The sequence below is a fragment of the Bombyx mori genome, chromosome 12 (assembly GCF_030269925.1).
Source record: "Bombyx mori chromosome 12, ASM3026992v2".
Lineage (NCBI taxonomy): Eukaryota > Metazoa > Arthropoda > Insecta > Lepidoptera > Bombycidae > Bombyx > Bombyx mori.
This window is the reverse complement of record NC_085118.1, coordinates 9,798,701-9,809,415: the sequence shown is the minus strand read 5'-3', so window position 1 is coordinate 9,809,415 and position 10,715 is coordinate 9,798,701. Positions and strand designations below refer to the sequence as shown.

The window sequence follows — 10,715 nt, the reverse complement described above, 5'->3', positions numbered from 1 at the left end:
GGGTGGTGGTACCTACTCGTGCGGACTCACAAGAGGTCCTACCACCAGTGAAAAGTGGAAATGGATAGGTCATTTAAGAAGAAGCAAAACAGAAAAAGGGACTAAATTAGTAACTGAGTGGTGGTATCCTCGAGAGGGGAAAAAGTTAAAAGGACGACAGTTCCAAAGGTGGATAGACGACATAAATGCCGTTTCAGGCTCTACGTGGAAGAGAAATGCCACGACCGGGACTTCTGGCAGGATTTGGGGGAGGCCTATGCGAAAGCAAAACAATATTGGCCGATGTCAAATACTTAGAAAAATTGCATACAATTACATTTTTGGTACCTACGGGCTTTTGTAACGGCTCGGCTTTTTCACTACCAATACAAAAAGCGTCGGTAATTTTACATTTTAACCGAATTGCGTCGTAATCGAAATATGATAGCTACCTTATAATCTTTAATGTGTGTTTGGTGAGTAGCCATCATACAATACAAGATAATTGACAGATACCTGAATCTCGTTTACAACATTTTCAGGATAAACTTGCATATATACAAGTTCCGAACAACAACATTTGGACCTCCTCCCAGCGATAGGCAAAATTTACGAACGGCTCCTTTGGAAACGCCTCTGGGACTTCGTTACCGCGAATAAAATTCTAATAGACGAGCAGTTTGGATTCCGCGCCAAACACTCGTGCGTACAACAAGTGCACCGCCTCACGGAGCACATCTTAATAGGGCTAAATAGGCGTAAAGAAATCCCGACCGGCGCCCTCTTCTTCGATGTAGCGAAGGCGTTCGACAAAGTCTGGCACAACGGTTTGATCTACAAACTGTACAACATGGGAGTACCAGATAGACTGAGACTTCTTGTCGAACCGTTCGTTTCGATATCGAGTAGAGGGAACTCGTTCTCGTCCCCGTCATCTGACTGCCGGAGTCCCGCAAGGCTCCGCACTCTCTCCGTTACTATTTAGTTTGTATGTCAATGATATACCCCGGTCTCCGGAGACCCATCTAGCGCTCTTCGCCGATGACACGGCTATCTACTACTCGTGTAGGAAGATGTCGTTGCTTCATCGGTGACTCCAGATCGCAGTAACCACCATGGGACAGTGGTTCCGGAAGTGGCGAATCGACATCAACTCCACGAAAAGCACAGCGGTGCTATTCAAAAGGGGTCGCCCTCCGAATACCACTTCGAGCACCCCACTCCCTAATAGGCGCGCAAACACCTCCGCCGTTAGCCCCATCACTCTCTTTGACCAGCCCATACCGTGGGCCTCGAAGGTCAAATACCTAGGCGTCACCCTCGACAGAGGGATGACATTCCGTCCCCACGTAAAAACGGTACGCGATCGCGCCGCGTTTATACTAGGACGACTGTACCCAATGCTTTGTAGACGAAGCAAGCTGTCCCTCCGTAACAAGGTAACCCTCTACAAAACTTGCAGACGCCCCGTCATGACGTATGCAAGCGTACTGTTCGCTCACGCGGCCCGCACCAACTTGAGACCCCTTCAGGTTATACAATCCCGATTGCCGTCGGAGCACCATGGTTCCAGAGGAACGTGGACCTCCACGATGACCTGGAGCTCGACCCCGTCAGTAAGTATCTACAGTCGGCATCGCTGCGCCACTTTGAGAAGACGGCACGACATGAGAACCCTCTTATCGTGGCCGCTGGAAACTACATACCCGATCCTGTAGACCGAATGGTAAACCGTCGACGTCGCCCAAAGCACGTTATCACGGATCCTCCTGATCCATTAACGGTGCTTTTAGGCAATACAAGCACCGGTCACCGTCCTCGTCGAACCCGTCGCTTGCGACGAAGGGATCGACGAGCGAATTAACCCACAGACACAGCCCACTGAGTTTCTCGCCGGATCTTCTCAGTGGGTCGCGTTTCCGACCCGGTGGTAGATTCTGCGAAGAACTGCTCTTGCTAGGCTCAGTGTTAGCAATTCTCCGGTTTGAGCCCCGTGAGCTCACCTACACACGTTAGGGTAAGCTGAAATAGCCTCTCAAGGCTATCAGTATAGGTAGGAAAAAAAAAAAAAATTTGGACCGTCGGTCTACCGAGCAAATGTCACCCGCTCGGTGGAAGATCTTTCCTTTCGTCGTCTAAGCCCACAGTGGGAGTGCTTGAAAGATGAAAGAGACACGTGTTCCGATATTTAACGTAGAATAGTTGTAGCGACAAAATCCAAACTTTCACTCATGTTTCAAGGTTGGGGTATGGATACGATATTATACGATATATACGATATTACTGAATTGCAGAGTCTACGGCAATAAACAATCACTCACACACACACATATACTCGTACATCATAGCATGAGAACTATTCTAGAGTGTGAGGTGAACAAAAATGTGACGTTAAAAACCTTCAAACGCATTCGTTCGATGTAACATGAGGCGTATGTCAAGATTCAAGTGCATGCGTCGTGAGCTTGTTCATACGTCTAAGCAATATAAATAAAATAAAAACCGAACATGAGCCACATACTATAGTAGTAGTGATGGTAAGAAAACATAGACAAATAAATGAAATTATTTTTGAATAAATTAAAAATTATAATAATTATAATTAACTATATAAATTTATGAAATAATTCACAGCTCGTCATTATCAAGGAAGGGCCACAGAGATGGATTAGGTCCTACTTGTGCCACAAAATTCTATCGTCGGATTAGAGTCCATAGACATCACAAAGTGAATGCCGCCGCCCGCCTTGAGACATGAGTTCGAAGTCGCAAATCTATTATATCATAAAAAAATTATTGCCTTTGTAGGCAGACGAGCATACGGCCCACCTGATGGTAAGTGATTACCATCGCCCATGGACTTCAGCAATGCCAGGGGCAGAGCCAATTCGCTGCCTACCGTTGAGTACTCTCCACAAGCCTCGTTTTAAGAAGGACAAGTCATAGCGTTTGGGTAACACCGTGGAGGGGAGCTCATTCCAAAGCCGTATGGTACGTGGCAAAAAAATCTCTGGAAACGCACTGTGGACGAACGCAGTGGCTCCAGGTAGTATGGATGAACTCTACTCCGGTGGCGGGCGGTGCGATAGTAAAAACAAGATGATGGAATCATTTTAAATAATTCCTCTGAGCACTCCCCATGGAACATACTGTACAAAATGAAGAGAGAAGCAAAGTCCCTCTGCAGACCCAGAGGTGAGTGGTGAACGGCTATTCGCGTTGTTATGCCAATGGCCATCTGTAACTACTTCATGCGTATATCGTACCAAATAGGCCGTGAGTTTATCTACCTATTAAGAGTACACCGTACTGAAGCAGAAACAGACAGACACAGACAGAACCTCAATTGATTTAATACCACAGTAATTTTAACTTAAAAAAACCTCTGCAAAACGCATCTTTGAAAGTACGTTGAAAACCTTAGAAATTTTCACTACATCTTCTATAGTTTTGTAATTAAATCCCAAACGAGTCAAGTTCAATGAAAAGGCTCAATAATGATTTTGATACTAGCATAGCTTTATTACTTTAAGCCCGCTCAGTTGTAATTTTATCTTATTTGCAGTAGATAATTTTTTAAAGAACAATTATAAATCACCCTGATAGACGTTTATTCTGATTCAAACGCATTACTCAGCAAGCGTAGCAATATGAATCATGGCTGGACCGTGAGCGACGAAATCAGTTGGACAAGATTACAGGCTTTTATTCGCTAAGATGGGAAGATGGGCTATGCTTAAAGATTGTTAGGTTGGCACCGAAATTCTTAAATGAATACCGCAACTTAGTTAATAAAGAGATTTAAAATTATGGTTTACTTCAAACTTTGTCATAACATTTGAACCGGAATGAATGATTGCTTTACGGCTGAAATAGTCAAAACGGTGTTGGCCATGCGAGCATGCAATTCCCAGTTCATCCCAGTATTTTTTGTTTTTATCGCATTGTCCCCTGAACTAGTTTACAGTCCATTAGACGTTAATTAGTTACCGGACCGTACATACATTACAATTTGTATGACTCTACGCTCATAGCGATAGGCAGAGGCTTGGCTATCCATCTGGTATTTCTGACGTAGCTAAACTACGGCTATCCCTTACCATCAGGCTCGTCTTTTTACAAAGGCAATAAAAAATCTTTGAGATATATGAAAATCCTAACACAGTATTACCGCAGCCTCATTCTTAAAACCAGCTGTGTCATTGCTTTGCAGTAGAAATAGACGGTGAGTACTAACTTGCGCACTGTTAATCCACATTACTACTATTACCTACCCACGTCGGCTTATAGTACGTTCTACCCCCAGTAATCTACCCTCAGATGCGAAGTTCTGAAAGTCAACATCACATTTTTATGTGCAAAATATTTTTAGTCATTGCGATTTAATACGAATACTATCCATTAATTTGTCGTCTTCCTCATCATACTGTAAATAATAAATCGCGGAGTTGAACATAAAGATATACTAATCACATGTAATGCTCCTATTTGCCACATCCTATGCTAGGGTGATCACAGACGTTCGAAATCCGCCGGTTTGCGCTCGTTGGACCGGGGAAACTTCATTTGCGAGCTCCTCTGCCCGTGAAATGAAGTCGGCTCGATATTACCGTGATATTATATATCCATCAATATTGATATCAGGGTTTGAATTTAAAGCTTTTTTGATACTTTTGTCGAAAAAAATATGGATGAAGATTTTATTTTGTAATCGTCAACGAAATTTGAAACACAATTAAAACTTATATAACTAAATGACTCAGTGGCGTAGAAGTTAGCGCCCTTGACTGTTGCACTGAGAGTCGTGGGTTCTATTCCTACATCGAGCACACATTGTGTGAAGAAGGTCATCATCATTATCATCGCCTACTTTTAGCAGAGCAGTCGTGGTCATGTGGAATCCTTGTTTAGCCTATATATCCTAGCCTTATATATTGTTATCTATATGTGTATATATATATTTAGACGTATTTAAGTATGTTTGCCAGTTTCTGGTACACACAATACAGGGAATCCTAATTTGGGGCCCGATGTCCGTGTGTGATTTGTTCCCAATCATTTATTTATTATTTGTTTAAAATAAGTTATAATATTTTTTTTGTTTTTGTTTATCAATTTATAAAGCTCGTATGTTCATAGCTGTGAAGTAATGTTGCGAATAAAATTATTAAAACAATATATATGTATAAAACTATATGTATAAAATTATGACACGTTTTTTCGAATTAAAATTAATATGCTTTTCTCTTTCTTTTCTCGTTCTTCTCTTTTCTTGCATTTTCATTTGATTTTGAGTAATGATAATATTTTTTATTTTTTTTTATTGCTTAGATGGGTGGACGAGCTCACAGCCCACCTGGTGTTAAGTGGTTACTGGATCCCATGGACATCTACAACGTAAATGCGCCACCCACCTTGAGATATAAGTTCTAAGATCTCAGTATAGTTACAACGGCTGCCCCACCCTTCAAACCGAAACGCATTACTGCTTTACGGCAGATATAGGCAGGGTGGTGGTACCTACCCGCGCGGACTCACAGGAGGTCCTACCACCGGTAATCACAGGAGGTCCTACCACCAGTAAATTTTGAGTAATATTTTGAGTCTAGTCAGGAAAGTTTTAGCTATTGCATCGATTTGTGAATGAACAGACTTACGGCCTTCCTTGTGTAAGGTACGTTTAGAGGGTTAAAAATCATATTTAATGGTAAGGCTATAGAGCTAAACATGCATGTCGATCTTTAGACATTAGTTCAAAGTCTCAACCGAATTTACTGGTAGTAGGGCGTCTTGTGAGTCCGCACGGGTAGGTACCACTACACTGCTCATTTCTGCCTTGAAGCAGTCATGCGTTTCGGTTTGAAAGGTGAGGCAGCCGTAATTAAAAGTGAGACCTTAGAACTCGTGTCTCAAGTTGGGTGGCGGCATTTACGTTGTAGATGAATGCAGAATAGGGGGAAATATCATTGCTGGTTCTGTTACTACGAGATTGGAATATTCTCGAAAATATAATACTTAAAGTATTTTTCTGTCATTTTTTGCTTTGAATTTCTTAGTTGTCTATGACGACAGTTCTGGGAAGGGATTTGATGGTACAGTTCTAGGTTACAGTGTGCTCAGTGTGAGTTTTTTAACGTTCTCGATAGCGTAAAAGTTAACTCAAATTTGTATGCAGTTGGAACAACGCCCCTAGCGGCAAACGTAGACAAAGATTCCAACTCCATACAAATTTGTGTTAACTTTTACGCTATCGAGAACGTTAAACATCTCACACTAAGCACACAGTTTGCATAATCCAATTAAAAACCATATATACCATTTTCATTTTAGTTACTCTCGGCTTGAACGGCAGAGCAATATCTTCTAAGAAAATGCGTAAACAGCACTTTTTCGCGAATTAATCTCACTAGATGATGACCGAGCTTCGTTCGGTTTTTTTTTTGATAACGCCATCTTGTTGTGTCTTTAAAGCGGCTAGTTGCCCTCAATTAAGAAAAATAGTATTATTATTCGCCAATAGATGTCGGGAAGAGTTGATTATTGAAAACAAGAATAAAACAACATTTTCTGAAAATAAATCGTAGCTAGATCGATTTATCGCCCCCGAAATCCCCTGTATACTAAATTTTATGAAAATCGTTGGAGCCGTTTCCGAGATTCAGATTATAAAGTAAAAAAATCATGTTGATTGTTTTTATAAATTTTTGTAGTCATTGCGTTTTTTTGTATAATCAGAGCTTTCGTGTTACTCACATGGGCATGCTTTTTTTAATCGCTGTTGTAGGCAGACGTGCACCCGTTCTACTTGATGGTAAGTAGTCAGTGTCGCTCATGGACATCAATAGGAGCACAGCCAAGCTGCTGTTTTTTGTTGAGGACGTTTGAAGAAAGATATATCATAGGCCCATTCTGGTTATTCCTGCTGTGTCGCAGGGCTGTGGCTTAAACTGTGGAGCATATCATTCAATATACTCGTAGTCTTGAATTTCATATGGTGGATAGCGGCATTTTTTTAGCGAGGTGGGCTGTAAGTTATTTCTCCCATCGTAAGAACATAAAAAAAATACAATAGGAAATGTGAAGAAGTTTTTATACCAAAATCATAATTTGATTAAATTTCTTACAATAAATTTAAGCGTGATACAATGAATAGAGCTGGGTACTACCGAAAAAAATTTTTCGTTTGCACAAAGAAACAAATAAAAAAAACCTGAGGTCTGGCAGTTTGTTTGACTCCTGGTTTCATTTTCACGATAGCCTGATAAAATAATAAAACCGAGTATAAGCCGTAAAAATACTTTTTTAGTGAAAATAATAAAATTAAATAGTAGTTGTAATGAGAAAGATGTTCAAAGGTCTGTTCTGAAATAATTTGAATAAGGAATGCCTGTTTGAAAATGGAATGCGTTTGGCGCAATATTTTATTTGTTTGATCAATATTCATCGTAGCCGATGCCTCGATTGCGGGACGTATCGTAGCGTTTCTCTTTGTGTTAGCTCCCTGCAAATTCATGTGGAAACATTGATGGGGTTTGTTCTAACGGTACATATTTTGGAAGCGTCTGAAAATTTTCTGAAAACTAAAATCCACGCCCCCTTACAGGACGGTTTCTCATTGGCGAGGCTCTATCTACGTCTGAAAATGTAGTACCCAATGGGTGTAGAGGCTACGCGCAGTCGTAGCGTACCGAGTAGAGCGGCGCGGGGTGCTACACGATCGACAGACGCTACGCCGCTGCTGCTACGCCAGGGAACTGAAAAAATGTGAGTAATTATTTTATTCATAGAAATTTGACTGAAATTCACAATCACTGCATACCTAATTTAGCACTGAATACTATTGCTTATAAGCATGACTTATTTACATACTATCATATATGTATATAATGTAAAGTGATAGTTCAAGTTTGGTACATAGGACATATTACTACATCATTTCATTGTTCGAGCAACAAAATTAAATGTATATTTAAACAAAGGGTATGTTTTAAACAGCCTAATATCTCATTTAATGTGGAAGTATATTAGATTATATAACCTCATGGTTACATAACTTGCGATCGATAAAATGAAGATGAGAATTCTGTATAAAACATTTTTCTTTATTAAATGTTTGTTTAAGTTTTTTTTATTAGAGTATCTTATACAATGAATGGATCAAATATTATAAAAGTTGGTGAAAGAACACAAAGTCAGAACATTTTTTAAAGAACATGTAATTCCACATTTCGTCTTTAAAATTACTACGTGAATTTCGGTTGATTTGATTCTTTTGTAATTCAATCGATTCTTTTTAACATTTTATTTTATTTTTATTTTTATTTTATTTTTATTTTTATTTTTATTTTATTTTATTTATTATTTATTATTATTATTATATATAACATTTTTCTACTAGACTCTATTTTTTTCTAAATTACCTTATCGCTAGAATACTATGATATGATATGATAATTAGCTAGAATACCTACTAATATGATATAATATGAATGATTTTAAAGCCGATATCAATGGTTTGTAGATTCACAATGTGTAAGTGGGTACAAATCCGTACATATAAATTGCAGTAAACTAGATTCAAGCTAATAACTTTATTAGCGGGTAGTGGCTAGGTTGTGTACCTGGCCTTGATGAAGTCCATGACTGATCGGGACTACTTACAATCAGATGGACTGTATTCTTATCTACATATTATTATATTGGCATTAAAAATAAACACAAAAACTTACCCGACGGAACTGACTATTGATTTCGTACCAAAAAAACATAATTTTCATCAAAATGTAAAAGGTGTGTTTTTTTTAATCTTCGGCAATCATAAAATAAAGAAAATCTAAGACTAACTTACACCTTGTGCTTTTGTTAAATCATATTCACCGTTGTTTTTTGAAAAGCGCTTTTACTATATTTTGCTGTCACAAAGCGTCTCAAGCTTGTGTTGGAATGAGCCAACATTCTATTTGTTTCTGCTACGAAGCAAGCGGTATTTTGGTTTATAGGGTAAGAGAATCGATCAATTGAAAATATATTAAAATAGAAAAATTCTTTAGCATAAAGAAAAACAGAAGTCGTTTATTTTCTTTTTTTTGCCCTTGTAGACAGACGGAGCAAATACCCCACCTCAAGGTGAGTGGCTACCGTCGCCCATGGATGTCAGCAATGCCAGGGATAGAGCCAAGCCGTTGCCTACCGTTGAGCCGTACTGTAGGTACTGTTTAAATAAGCATTCGTAGTGTTGGGTTCTTCCAAATGTAAATTATTAGTAAGTAATGGCAGGGCTTAGGAGCTAAATAAATTTCCGTGATTGCCAGTGGCCAAGCTGTGTGACTGCCATTATCAGCATACATTACATACATTTATTATATTATATACATTATTACATGCATACATCCAAGCAATAAAAAAAAAAGTGTGTGTGTCCGCTCCGACGCACGACTGGAGTTTACTGGATATAAAAAATTAAACGAAACAATACGAGAAATAGTTCTATATTACGACAACACGATACACTACAGATTATTGGAGTTTACTCCTTTAGAATCGATTTACATATATAGGCCCGGGGTATGAAAATTATGGGGACCAAAATCGTACTAGCATGTCACACGAAATGCGTTATGCGCCTGATTGCGCATGTCACACGAAATGCGTTATCGCAGGTGACGCCGGGCTGCTGCGCCGGCAGTCCGCCACAAAGCCTCGTACTGATCGCGCGTTTCTCTCATTATTGTATTTTCATATATTTGTTAGTCGTTTGTTTTGTGTCTCGTTAATTTGTTAATAATCTGTAGTGTATCGTGTTGTCGTAATATAGAACTATTTCTCGTATTGTTTCGTTTAATTTTTTATATCCAGTAAACTCCAGTCGTGCGTCGGAGCGGACACACACACTTTTTTTAACAAATTAACGAGACACAAAACAAACGACTAACAAATATATGAAAATACAATAATGAGAGAAACGCGCGATCAGTACGAGGCTTTGTGGCGGACTGCCGGCGCAGCAGCCCGGCGTCACCTGCGATAACGCGGCCGCGCGTTGGCTCCTGATTGGCGCGCGCACGCATCACGCAATCAGGAGCCAATCAGGCGCATAACGCATTTCGTGTGACATGCTAGTACGATTTTGGTCCCCATAATTTTCATACCCCGGGCCTATATATGTAAATCGATTCTTAAGGAGTAAACTCCAAAAAAAAAAAAAATCCTACCAATGCTGATGATAGCCTTGAGAGGCTATTTCAGCTTCTCCTGATGTGTAGGTGAGCTCACGGGTCTCTAACTGGGAGTGTTGCTAACACTGGCCCTAGCAAAGCAGTGCTTTGCAGAATCTACCACCGGATCGGAAACGCGACCCACTGAGATGATCCAGCGAGAATCTCAGTGGACTGTGTCTATGGGTTAATTCACTCATCGAGCTCTTCGTCGCAAGCGACGGGTTCGACGAGGACGGTAACCAGTGCTTGTGGTACCTAAAAGCACCGTTAATGGATCGTGAGGATCCGTAATGACGTGTTTAGGGCGACGTCGATTGTTTACCATTCGGTCTACAGGATCGGGTATGTAATTTCCGGCGGCCACGATAAAACGGTTTTCATGTCGTGCCACCTTTTCAAAGTGGCGCAATGATGCCGACTGATACTTACTAACTGAGTCAAGCTCTAGGTCATCATGGAGATACACGTTCCTTAGTAACCATGGTGCTCCGACGGCTATCCTGCAAAAACGGGATTGAA

General features: G+C 40.1%; 1 protein-coding gene across 1 annotated transcript in view; it reads left to right on the top strand.

Moving 5' to 3' along the window:
• LOC101744894 (vesicular glutamate transporter 1) overlaps window positions 1–10,715 on the top strand; it is an 80,501-nt gene that overhangs the window by 14,724 nt on the left and 55,062 nt on the right. Inside the window, exon 2 of the mRNA XM_021347584.3 lies at window positions 7,583–7,743. The gene's annotated coding sequence lies outside the window, so the exon portion shown is untranslated. The remainder of the gene's footprint in view (window positions 1–7,582; window positions 7,744–10,715) is intronic.